The sequence below is a fragment of the Macaca fascicularis genome, chromosome 7 (assembly GCF_037993035.2).
Source record: "Macaca fascicularis isolate 582-1 chromosome 7, T2T-MFA8v1.1".
Lineage (NCBI taxonomy): Eukaryota > Metazoa > Chordata > Mammalia > Primates > Cercopithecidae > Macaca > Macaca fascicularis.
In genome coordinates, this window is record NC_088381.1 from 16,383,802 (window position 1) to 16,397,163 (window position 13,362).

Consider the following 13,362-nt stretch of genomic DNA (forward strand, 5'->3'; position numbering starts at 1 on the left):
TGAGGCACTTCACTACCACAGCTCTCCTGCCACCTCTTTGACCATTTATTTACTATCTGCTGTCTCCTATATGACACTCCTCTTCTCCAGCCTGCTTGTTAAAATGCCCACTCAACATCAGGCGAACTCATCTACTCTCATGGTTTGAGCTACCACCCATTTTGATGATTTCCATACTTATACCCTCCAGCAGCTTTAGATTCTTAGATCTAATTGGGTATTTCACAGGTACCTTAAATTCAATTTGTACCAAACTTAATACTTAATGCTTTATCTCCTATATACCCTATTTTACCCCACCTGCTTCTCCTAAACTCAATCTCTCTGTCTCTCTCTCTCTATCTTTCTCTGTCTCTTTCTCTCCCTCTCACTTACTCTTTCCCCTCCACCCCCTCAGAAGTCCAATATAGAGAACTAAGCATCATCCTTCGCTCTGTCTTAACCCAACCTTCACCCCTGGTCAATCACCAAGTCCTGAAACTTTTATCTCCTTTACTTCTTGAATGTGTCACAAACTCTTTAACCCTGTTGCCATGCCCTTGCCTAAGCCCTCATTATATCTTACCTAGAAATCAGGACAGCCTCATAGTCTCCCTACTTCTGGGTTTACCTCCATCATCTCCAACCTTCACCCAGCCCACAGAATTCTCTTGCTAAAACATAAACCTGTCCTTATCACTGCCCTGTTTAAAACTACTCCATGGCTTCTTGAGGCCTAGAAGACAAACTCAAAGCTTCCTAACCAGCCAGTTCAGTCTTGTGGGATCTAGTTTCTGCCCACCCCTTCAGCCTCACTTTTCACCTTATAATGTATGCTCCCACAACCCTGTCTATGATCTCCAAGTACCATGCTGTGCTCTCACTGGCCTGTCTCCAGCACGCACTTAGCATAATGAATTATAACTTAGTTTATATTTGTGTCTTCCCCAACAGACTATAAACTGGGTCCCTGGAGAAGCAACTGAATCTTAGTCATCTTTATATCGCCAGCATTTAATAAAGTGGTTGGCATATATTTAGCATTCAATTATTGCTGATGAATGAATGGGTACATTTAGAAACTTCCTATTAAAAGGCATGACTGTCTACCTACTACCTACTATGTCACTAAAGGACCTAACAGTATAGAGTTCTCAGGCAATCAGTCAGTCAAGTGTCCAGTGGGGATGTGGCTGTTTGGGAGAAATTGTTTTATTCCCATATACCTTACACTTGAATGCAAAACTGATTAGGATTTTTCACAGCAATCCAGTTATGTTCTTAATCATCACACTCACCACAATCCTAAAAGCAGTACTGGGTGCAGCTGGCCCCTTTTAACATAGTTTAACATCTTTGTGTGTTACTGTCTGTTAATAAAAATTACATTTCTCACTATTACTAATGTGTTGTATTTTATCCTTAGCTCACACAAATGAATGGATGGTTCAAAAGTGCTCATTTACAGCATAAACATAGTAATGAATATAGGAACAAAAATCCCAGACCTCATAATCATGTTTTAAACACAAACAGTGAATCTCACTCTAGTACAAGTAGAGAATGTGAATATGCAACTGGGATGGTTTCTCACAAGTGAAGTTGGTCCCAGCAACTGCCAAGGAATATATTGGACAATTATTCCATTTGCCAATGTGTTTCTGTCACAAACCCTTATCAAAGAGCAAACTGAAGCATCAAAGATTTCATAATATTTTCAAACTACATTTCAAAATGTGCACAGCAACCTCCCTATTAAACTTTCTGAATTGTTCCAAAACAAGTAAAAAATAACGCTTTCTGGTATTAAATTCACTCATTTTGTCACTAAGGGCATTACTCAAAGTTACATTCCTGACACAAAACAAATAAAGATTATTCTATTTCTAAGAAACCAATAAAACTAGCCACAAGGTTAATGACAAATCACATGCTCAGAGGAAAATTTGACTATGCAAGTATTGGCAAAATTATTGATGGCTCTATCAAACATCACATATCAATGGCGTGTAATGTGGAAGAATTACAACCACATATGTACACTAGCATGTATTTTGCCTTGTAGTTAAGTAAAACCAATGATATGCCTGTGCATACCAACTAGCATATTAGTGGAACATATTTGAGGGAGAAGTACTTAAAAACTCTTGGCTCTATGTGTTACCAATAACCCAATCTACAGAAGAGACTTTTCATTAGTTAACATTTATTTTGTAAGCAATAACACAAATCAGAAAAGGTGCATTAGGATCAGTGCTGATAGAATAACCAGCTATGTCTGCAGCAAGGAAGGTGTGATACAAATAAAAGTGTGACCTTTATGCCAAAACACCCACTTCTTTATTCACCAAAACAGATGACACACAACAATATGGATCCTAATCTGAATGTGGTGTTGTAGAAAATAGTTTCAAGTGTGACTATAATCAGATCTGAGTATATGTTTTCTCAGCATGTTCTGCAAAGAAATGGGCGGAGGGCATGAGACTGATTGTTCCCCCAGAAGCACTGTGGTTGTCATCAAGGGTGCTCATGTAGACTTGAAATGATGAATGAGACTGGAACATTCCTGTTCCACACAGATAATGTCAGGAAGGAGCAGTTCCATAGCTTCAAGTGGCAAATGTCGGCAATGCAGTTAGTATCTGGAAATTCCTGATCCTCTCATCCAGAACCCAAACATGGTTTATGTTGAACACTGAGAGTAAGTATAGAGCTTCTTTGAGAAGACTGAACAGTGAGTTTGAAGATGTGCTTACAGACTTGTAGACTTCGTACCTGAAGAAGCCCTGACTCTGATTTTCAGGTGGAAATTTTGCCATCATTTCTAGACAGTTTCAATCTGAATTATCCAAACTTCCCAAACTGATGGAGCCATCACACATTTACTGCCATTCCTGACAGGCTCTAATTACAAAGAAGTATTTTCTGTTTTGGTAAAATAATGAAGAAGGAAAAAACACTAGATAAGGAACTCATCATATAGCTAAATATTAGATATTTTACTTTAGAATTATAGTATCTTTCACTGATATGAGAAACATTTACTATTAATTTTCAAACATGCTTTTTTTAAAAAAAAAAAACTTCATTGAGGTGTGAGTGACATAAAAAAAGCTATACATATTTAATGTACACAATTCAAACAGTTTGGAGTATGCACTTACGAAACCATTACCACCATGAAGGAAAGATATAAATATATCCATCACCTCCCAAAGTTTCCTCCTATCTCATTTGTCAAACAAGCTTTTCATTATTAAAATTTTTTTACTTTTTAAAAATTTACCTCAAATTATGGTCTACTTGTACATAAAGCACTGTCTAAGTGGTCTGCAGCTGCTCAAAGTCTGAGAAACATCACGATGGCACATAAACAAACACTACAATATTCTGTGTGGTCTTTGGACAATTTTCTTCTTCATAGGCCTAAAGGTCCTGGAATGTTCACCATGTAATTATTTTCCTTTCTCACCATAAGCAAACTGAATCAGCAATCTATTATTTTCTATTTTTCTTACATATAACAAGAACCAGAAGATATATGCATAGCAATAAAAAAGAACATTGTGTGATTACAAAATTCCTATGATAAATATTTATTCAGAAATATGGTTATTTGCTGATTAATGAATGTATTCAAGAAAGCCTGCTCAGTGGAACTGCCTCAAATAAGGTAACAGATTTATGGATGGATGTGATCCTGGACCAACGTCTCCACCCCAGAAGAGGAAAAATAAAAGAACTCCAAACATCTCTCAGAAGCAATGACCAGGTTGTGCTCACAGAGCTTACCTGTGGATTGTAGGCAAACCCCTCTGGGCCCACTCCCTTCAAACAAGGGGTCACACTAACTTGCTGGCTCCTGATCCGTCTGACTTTTGACATAATCCTCCTTCAGCAAAGGGCTGCAGACAGAGCAGGTAAGACCCAATTGCTATTAGGCACTGCCTTACGTGGACCAATATTTGGCAAGTTTCTGCATTATAATTTCCAACAAAATAAGCCTTGTAGACATGGGAATCTCTCTGTATCTAAAATTTCCACCTCTATATAATAAGTTACACTGTCCATTGGAATATAATATGATTAAACACACCTTGTATAAGGACCACCTAACTAGCAGTTTTCTAAGTTTATGTATCAGATTTATGTATCAGAAATCCAACTACAATGGCTTAATTTATAAAGGTTGTTTTTCTCACGTAACCCACATTCCAGAAGAGGGCTGGGGCAGCTGCTCAAAGAAGTCATTATGGCAAGAACCTCGACTTCACATTTCCTCCCTGCCATACTTCCCACATGGTTTGTGTCCTCATAGTTGCAAGATGGTTATTCTATCCCTAGGTGTTGTATCCAGGCAGAATGTATCCTTAGGTGTTGTATACCAGGCAGAAGGGGGAAAGGGTCAAGGTCAAGGGCAAAAGACATGCCCCAGCTTTTCATTTTTCCCAGGAAAAATAGCATTTCAGAGCTCCACCCAGAAAACTTCCACTCACAACCCTCTGGTCAGACCTGGTGACACAACCACCCCCAGCTGCACAGCAGTCTGGAAGGTATTTTTATCTGGGCACATTGTTGCCCTAAACAAAAGCAGGGTCCTTTAAATAAGGAACAATAAAAGCATGGATACTGAGTAGGCAAGGAGCAGAGGTTGCCACACGATAAGGGACATTTTTAAGTTTTTGCTCAAGTTCTACAAGTCAAAAACCACTGCCTTAAACCTCAAACTGTCTACTAACTTCAGTTTTTTTCCCTTCAAGAAATAGCTCTAAGTTCCCAATCGTTTGTCATCAAACTTACTCTTCACAGTTGACTTATGTTACCCATGTTTCCCCAAAAGGATTGACCACACACTCTATTATAGAAAACTACTTTAGCAACAATCTCAAAGAGCATTTGAAAAGAAGACATAAAGATACACCAGCTCCTCAGCAACCTCTGAGGCGATCAAGCTAACCCTCTAGCATTGCTCTGTTCAACAGAATGTTTTTCCTGCTAATTACACAGTAAGAAATATATCTGTGCCCTTTATAAAGCCAGGATGGCCTTCAAAGCAAATCAGGGAGTAAGAAGGAAAAATGGAAATGCAAAATAAAAACAAATCCATCCCCCACCTCCTTGCTCTACCCCATTAACTGAATCACCTGGAGGTCTCCAAAGTAAATTAGAGACAAATCTTCCAATTAATTAAGTGTAGCACAATTATCACAGGACTTGATAATTACAACACACCTGCTCTCACAGGCACTGAGGGTAGTCGCCTGGTCCAGATTGCTTCAGCCATGCACTGTACCTCTCCCAAAAAGTAATGTAGAACAAGACACTAGACAGTTTCTCCAAGTCTCACACTGAATAGAAAGCTCAATGCAATTTCCCTGCTTTCACAATGGAACACTAAATAATGTGTCTTTAGAAATGGAAATATTAGGCCAGGCACCGTGGCTCACGCCTGTAATCCCAACACTTTGGGGGGCCAAGGTGGGTGGATCACCTGAGGTCAGGAGACAAGCCTGACCAACATGGAGAAGCCTCGTCTCTCATAAAAACACAAAATTAGCCAGGCATGGTGGTGGGCGCCTGTAATCCCAGCTACTCGGGAGGCTGGGACAGGAGAATCACTTGAACCCGGAAGGATGAGGTTGCGGTGAGCTGAGATCGCCCCATTGCACTCCAGCCTGGGCGACAAGAGAGAAACTCTGTCTCAAGAAAAAAAAAAGAAAGAAAGAAAGAAAAAAGAAACGGGAATATTAGACTTTGTCTGCCAAGAACTGTGAAACTCAGCACAGAATTTTACGGGTATACTTTGCCTGCTGCTGAGTGTCAGCGCTAAGAAGGAAAGAACGCCCACCTAGAAGCAGCACGACCTGGGGACTTGTTGCAGCCCTGACATGCTTGCACAAGTCACTTCATCCCCCACCCCCACCTTGATTTTCACATCTATACAATTACAGCATTGGACCAAGTTAAGATATCTGTGTTGTTTTTCCCTCAACAGTGGGCCAAATGGTCTGACACATCTAAGTGTGGAGCCTGAATGATTTCAAAAATTTTAATGAGTTGAGAGAATCCACACTTGGCACACAAATACTAATTAGAGTGACAAAGCATGAGTCAAAGGCACAAAAAGTGCTTACTCATACTGATCTTCTTTGTCAATTATTATGCAAATGTTCAGGTTCCATAATATAACATTAGGAGAATTAAACTTTAACAGCTGAAAATGAAATGACTGTAATTAATTATGTTCACCTTCAACTGGAATGACAGACCTGGACCTGCTAATAGCAAGGTGTCACAGAATGGTGATCCTTAAGAAGGGGCTTTGTCCTTTCTCACCTACCAGATTATGTGGGCATCCTAATTCCTAATTTAAATAGAAAAATTATGCTACCAACCTTTCCCAGGCTTAACTCCAGCATCAAGCAGTCTGCGTTTGTTCCAACGGGCCACAGGTTGGGACTCCAAGGGAACACGAGTTTATTTCCTCTCTAATATTCTGAGTCTAAACCAGTGATTCTCAAACTTTAATGTACCTATGAATTACCTGAGAAGCTCATTAAAAATGCAAATTCCTAAGCCTCACTCCAGAGGCTGTGGTTCAGCAGACTGGAAGTGCATCCCAGGAATGGGTGTTTTTAACAAGCGCAGGAAGGTGGTTCTGATGCAGGTAATCCAAAACCCATACTTGGAAACACACTGACGACTCCAAAGCGGTTGGGTCCTAGAAGCAGAAAAAGGCTGGGGTTTTCTTTATTTGGTTAAAAACAGCAGAGTCAAGAGTTAAATTCCAAGCCAGCACAGTGCATATGTAAGTCCTTGCTAATGAGGAAGATTTAGGTGGCTTAGGCATAAATGGAACGATGCATATCTCCAGATAAACACAAAGAGGCGAATGGTCCACCACCCACATTTGCTGGAATGCCGCTGTGTAAAACAGCAGCATCATTCATCCAACTGGTGAGAAACAGCAGGGGCAAATGAATCATTCATCCAACAGGTGAAAAACAGCAAGGGCAGAGGCTCTGCAGAGTCACGCAAACCTGACCAGGATTTACGCAGCATCCAACAGTTAATTTAAATTTTAAAAAAGTTTGTCTCCTTCCTGCTTTTACTTATCTAAAGCTTCTGGAATTTCCTGAGGACCTATTTTCCTAGAAGAAAATCTCACCCCCTCAAATCATACCACCTATTAGTAAGCCTGGCACAATGATTTTCAAGCAGCAAGATTCAAAGTTCTTCACTGAGAATCCTAAATCCTCTTCCAGAGGAGTATGTTGAAGGGTAGGTGAATATGCCAACCCAAAATATGCCACTTTGGCATAAGGATTATTTTGAGTTGAAGGCAACGGGGAAGATGCAGATATAAAAGAAGCTCTCTGCCATCCCCCTAATCTGCAAAGGAGTCTAGGAAGAACAAAGGCTGATCACCAGCCTGGAGAGGGCACCAGAGGAATTAATCCACACGACAAACTTTCTAACTTAGCTTTATCTACCAGGAGTTTCCCATGTATTTTATTTGTTTCCCCAGAGTTTGCCACCCGGAGAGACTCAAGGTCCTTTCCCTTGCTGCAGTCATTTCTATAAATAATTATTGTTCTTTGTTGAAGATGCTGTAAAGCCAGAGTACTAAGCCACCTCTTTGAGATGTACTCACTTCTCTGGTATCTCCCATATACATATAACACACATGTGTTAACTTCTTGCTTTTCTCTTGTTGGTTTTTTTGGGGGGTGAAGGGAATCTGGTTTTTATTTGTTTGTTTGTTTGTTTTGAGACCTCACCCTGTTGCTCAGGCTGGAGTGCAGCGACATGATCATAGCTCTCTGTATCCTTGAACTCCTGGGCTCAAGCAATCCTCTCACCTCAGCCCCCCAAGCAGCTAGGACTACAGGCACAGACCATCACACTTGGCTAAGGCTCTTGCTCTGTCACCCAAGCTGTAGTGCCATGCTGTGATCATAACTCACCATAACCTCGAACTCCCGGCCTCAACTGACCCTCCTGCCTTAGACTCCCAAAGTGCTGGGATTACACATTTGAGCCACCTTGCCCAGCTTACTTTTCCCTTCTTCATCTACCTTTTGTTACAAGGGTCCCAGCTGAGAATTCGGAAAGGTAAAGAGAACATTTTTTTCTTCCCCTCCAATGTGTAAATCATCTTTCTCTCCAGAGTTCTACCATCAGAGTAGCCTCATCAACCCCTTTCCTACCCATCTTGAGGATATGAACCTTCCTGATTCTTAGACACAATTTCAGTTTCCAGAAGCTTATCCACTCCATAAGCTTCTAGCTGTCATAACCTTTAATGAGACAGGTAATGGTTTGCAACAGTCACCTCCTCTGGGTTAGGTAGGGGACTGGAACTCCCAGCAAGACTCTTATCCCTGCTCTCCAACTTTCCCCCTTGAGGCACCTGCTATTTGCAAAGGAGTCCAGGAAGGACAAAAGCTGATCACCAGAGATGAAGTTAGAACCTTATCAGCCTGGAAAGCGCATCAGAGGAATCTACACAACAAACTTTCTAACGAAGCTTTATCTACCATGAGTTTCCCATGTAAGACAAGCCAATGCTCCTGACGTTGCAAGGTTTAGGTCTCTGTGACTCCAACATGGAGACAATTCAAAGAGCAATTCTACCTCCTCCTCCATAATCCCTGCTTTATATCTAGGAAAACTGAAATGGGCCCATGCTATTTTCTTCATTTAATAAATTAAAGTGTTGGCCAGCCACGATGGCTCAAGCCTGTAATCCCAACACTTTGGGAGGCTGAGGCGGGTGGATCACCTGAGGTTGGGAGTTCAAGACCAGCCTGACTAACATGGAGAAACCTCGTCTCTACTAAAAATATAAAATTAGCCAGGCGTGGTGGCGCACACCTATACTCCCAGCTATTCAGGGCGCTGAGGAAGGAGAATCACTTGAATCCAGGAGGCAGAGGTTGCAGTGAGCTGAGATTGTGCCATTGCACTCCAGCCTGGGCAATAAGAGTGAAACTCCATCTCAGAAATAAAATAAAATAAAATAAAACATTAAAGTGTTATGGGACCTTGACTCTTAACTATCTAAAATATGAGAATGCTAGGGTCCCACGGAGGTGAAATTGGAAGTCTGTGAATACCTTCACTGGGACGCAAGCTCCTTGGAAGCGAGGACTTTGTCTGGTTCCCTACCATATCCCTAGTACCTAGAGCAATGCTTGGCACATAGCAGGTGCTTAGTAAATATTTGTAGAATGAATGTATGGACAAATGAAAACACAGGGAAAAGCTAGTCTCAGCATCTTCATAGCCTCTCTAAGGGCCAGACCTAAGGCATATCCCCTCAATCCTCCATGTACCCAATGCCTATTGCAGAGGTGTTCTAGAGCGTATGTCCATTTCTCTGCCCAACTCCACTTCAGTGAGGTCACACTGGGAGTTTGAATGATGATATTTTCATCATGGCCAATTTCAAAATGACGAAAATTTCAGTCATCATTTTCAATATGATGATACGAAAATATCACTATGCCTGGCTTTTTTTAGAGCCTATGAAAATCACAAACCACTACAAATATGGGTTTTCTTAAAGAGAGTCTGATGTTAAACATTTACCAACACACCACTGCCCTTAAGACTTACAATGTCTCTTTTCTGTGAACATAAAGGCAGGAAAAAATTAAGCTCAGCAAGCGTCAACTTATTTTGTAAAAATACCTATTCACGCTAAGTTTCTAATTCAGGTTTTTTGCAGGTCACTATAGAAGAGATTGCACTGAAAACTGAAGGAACTCCTCTGTGAGGACGTTTCCCATTTGCCAAAAGTTACAGTTCATGAAACTTAACAGACCAAGGACAAAGATCTCAAAACAGAGGTGAATGGAAGGCTGAGGAGATAAGCCTTAGGCTCAGACCACTGGGAGACTATGGAGATGCTGAGAGTGGCCCTTTGGAATTGAGTAGTATAGAATCATATACTTCGATTTTGACTGTAAATTATACTTTTTATTTTATTTTTAAACAGGTTTGTGGCATTTATTATGTGCCAGGCTCTAGTCTATTTGCTTAGCAAATATTCATTCATTCTAGCTACAAACACCACACACGCACAAGTGTTCACTATCACCCAAATGAACCCTTGCTGACTCCTATCCTTTTCCCATGACAAAACAGAAAAATAAATCTTCTCACCACCAGAGCCCAGTTAATGGCTCTGGACCTGGTAACGGTAAGAACCTGAGCTGGAGCTGAGGTCCACCAGACTATGGATGAGTTGGGCTTGACTAGGCTTCCATAAGGCCATATACTAAATTTGGTACCCTGGTATATATCCCTTCAAATTTATAACTGTGGTGTTTAGTGGAATTAGACAGAACCCAAGGAGGAGGTAGCAGTGTTGCCTTGGACCTCCTTTTTGAAGAGGCAGAGAAGTCCAGATGAGCAAAACCTCTTAAATCTTTTTAGCTATGTAACAATGATGATAATAAAGATGAAACAAACTACATGCTGGTTTCATTTATGCTTTTAGATATTACATCACTGATAAGAAATTATCTTTCAGACACAGAACTCAGTATTGACAATATAGAACAAAAACTTCAAGTCTATTTGCTAAGCAAATAGACTAGAGCCTGGCACATAATAAATGCCACAAACCTGTTTAAAAATAAAATAAAAAGTATAATTTACAGTCAAAATCAAAGTATATGATTCTATACTACTCAATTCCAAAGGGCCGCTCTCAAGAGATGCTCTTAACAGGAGCATCTGCTCATGACATTTTTTATTTTGTTTTTGTTAAAGATGAGTTCTTGCTCTGTCACCCAGGCTAGAGTGCAGTGGTGCAGTAGCTCACTGCAGCCTCTAATTCTAGGCTCAAGCGATCCTCTCATTTCAGCCTTCCAAGGAGCTGAGACTACAGGTGCACACCACCATGCCCGACTTTTTTGAGAGACATGGTCTCACTATGTTTCCCAGTCTGAGTCTCAAACTCCTGGCCTCAAGTGATCCTGCTTCAGCCTCCCAAAGCACTCAGATTGCAGGCATGTGCCACCATGCCTGGCATGTTCATGCTATTTTAGAGCCAAAACGGATGAACACCAGAATGAGACTAAAATACAGTACTGAGTGGTGGCACATACCTGTACCACCAGCTACTTGTGGGGGAGGCTGAGGTTGGAGGACCACTTAAGCCCAGGAGTTGGAGACCATAGTGAGATATGATTGCACCACTGCACTCCAGCCTGGATGACAGAGAAAGACCTTGTCTCTAAAAAAAACAAAATTAAAATTAAAAAATGACACTAGTACTCCAGGTAGAAATTCTAAAACAAAGAGAAAACAATATTCTACTTGATTGATTGAAGCTATCAAGACAGACCAACTTGAATTTTGTTCTGAAGCAACTTGAATTTGGGGATTCAAGCACATAAAGCCATTATTTACTTTTATTTCCAATCTATAATCTATATCCTTCTACTTTATCTGAAAATCAATTAAAATAATTATTGAGTACATATGTGTTAGCACTGTGCCAGGTGCTATAGGGAAAAAGAAAGTATAAAGCATCCCACCCTTAGAATAAGACTTACTTAGATGAAGAAAGGAGACCTTCCCTACAGGGGTGACAGCACAAAGAGAGAAAAAAAAATAAGATTCAAGCTTAGGGACAGCAATTTCTTACTCTCAGAAATTATCTTGTCTATCAAAGGTAGAGCCAAGCAGAAAAACTTAAACCAAATACAGTAGGCATGGGAAGCCAGTGATTAGGTAAATATGACTCAATAAACTGAAGTTAGAGACGACAGCAGTGGATGTGGAGGAAGGAGGGATTATGAGTTTCTGTTTGAACTTAGTGTTTGCCACTGTAAAGAGTTGAACTGTGTCCTCACAAAAAGATATGTTCATGTAATAACCCCTCCTCTTCCTCACCCTCTCCCCCGGCCAGCTGCGAATATGACCTTTTTTAGAAACAGTCTTTGCAGATGTGGTCATCAAGATGAGGTCACATTGCATTAGGGTTCCTTATAAGAAGAAAGAACACCCAGAGGCAGAAGAAACATATGGAAGAGGCCCCTGTGACCACAGAGGCAGGGACTGGAGTGATGCAGCTACAAGCCAAGGAAGGCCAAGGATGCAGGCAGCCGCCAAAAGCTAGGACCGAGGCATGAACAGACTCTCCCTCAGAGCCTTCAGAAGGAACCAGCCCTGCCGACAGCTTGATTTCAGACTCCTGAACTGTGAGAAAATACATTTCTGTTGTTTTAAGCCATTTGGTTTGTAGCAGTTTGTTACAGCAGTCTTAGGAAACTAATGCAGCCAAGCTCTATGCTGTAGAATAGGTAGAAATGAGAAAAATAAGATACAAAGTTTCATTATTTCTGGATTTAGTTATTAAAATTACCATACTATTTTATGCCTTCTTTTAAGGTGGCTCACAGCCCTCAAGTCATTTTAATTAACACTGACAATTTGGGATACCGAGAATATTGATCTCTGACTCTCTTGCTTCTCCCATCAGCCAATAAACATGTGACTGAAACACACGTTGAATTCAAGCAGTTGCGCAATATAAGATTTGATACTATATTAAAACCAGTATAAATACAATGGCCAGTTGGGCTAAGCTTTCAATGAACTGCAATAATTTCCTGGTTTTTTTAATTAATTCAAAAGAAATACTTTTAATAAATACCACAGTGTCTTTCCCCTCTACTTTTCACCTTAATAAATACATTTACTTTAAAAGGCAGTTTTCAAAAAAAGAACATTAGGCTAGGTACTCACACATAATTCTACATCACAACAAATATAACTCTGTAAAAGTTTATTTTCCTTTTTTTTAATGGCTGATGAGGGCCATAGAGCATCTAATGATATGGTATGGACACTTAATATATTAAAGCAGACACTAAAAACGTTAATAATATTTGCCAGTTGCTAGGCTAGGTACTTTACGTTAGGCCACATCCTCCCAATGTTATGATGCAAATAGATTTAAAAACTGAAGCTCAGTTAAATTACTTACCCTTTACTCTTCCACAATTATTGGTAAAACTATAAACGATCAAAGCCTTTCTGAAAAACTTTCCAGTATTAAAAGCTTCAATAGCAAATATTTAAAATATTCAAGCAAAACTCTCTTCCTAGAAAACTACCCCATTGAAAAAGATACTTAAATTTTTGTAATTCAAAGAGATTCTTCACAACAATACTTTAAGAATTTTTTATATTACTATTTTTTTTTTAGAGACAAGGTCTCGTTTTGTTGTCCAGGCTGGAGTGCAGTGGCATGATCATGGCTCACTGCAGCCTCGAACCTCTGGGTTCAAGTAATCCTCTCACCTCAGCCTCCTGAGTAGCTAGGACTATAGACATACATATGCCATCATGCCCAGCTAG

The 13,362-nt window shown here is 40.2% G+C and overlaps 1 protein-coding gene across 5 annotated transcripts in view; it reads right to left on the reverse strand.

Moving 5' to 3' along the window:
• Positions 1-13,362, reverse strand: part of GPR176 (G protein-coupled receptor 176) — a 120,678-nt gene that overhangs the window by 84,410 nt on the left and 22,906 nt on the right. The window contains exon 2 of one of the 5 annotated variants that reach the window (XM_065547753.2): positions 11,103-11,230. The exons of the other annotated variants lie outside the window; for them this stretch is intronic. The gene's annotated coding sequence lies outside the window, so the exon portion shown is untranslated. The remainder of the gene's footprint in view (positions 1-11,102; positions 11,231-13,362) is intronic. 5 annotated transcript variants of the gene reach the window in all.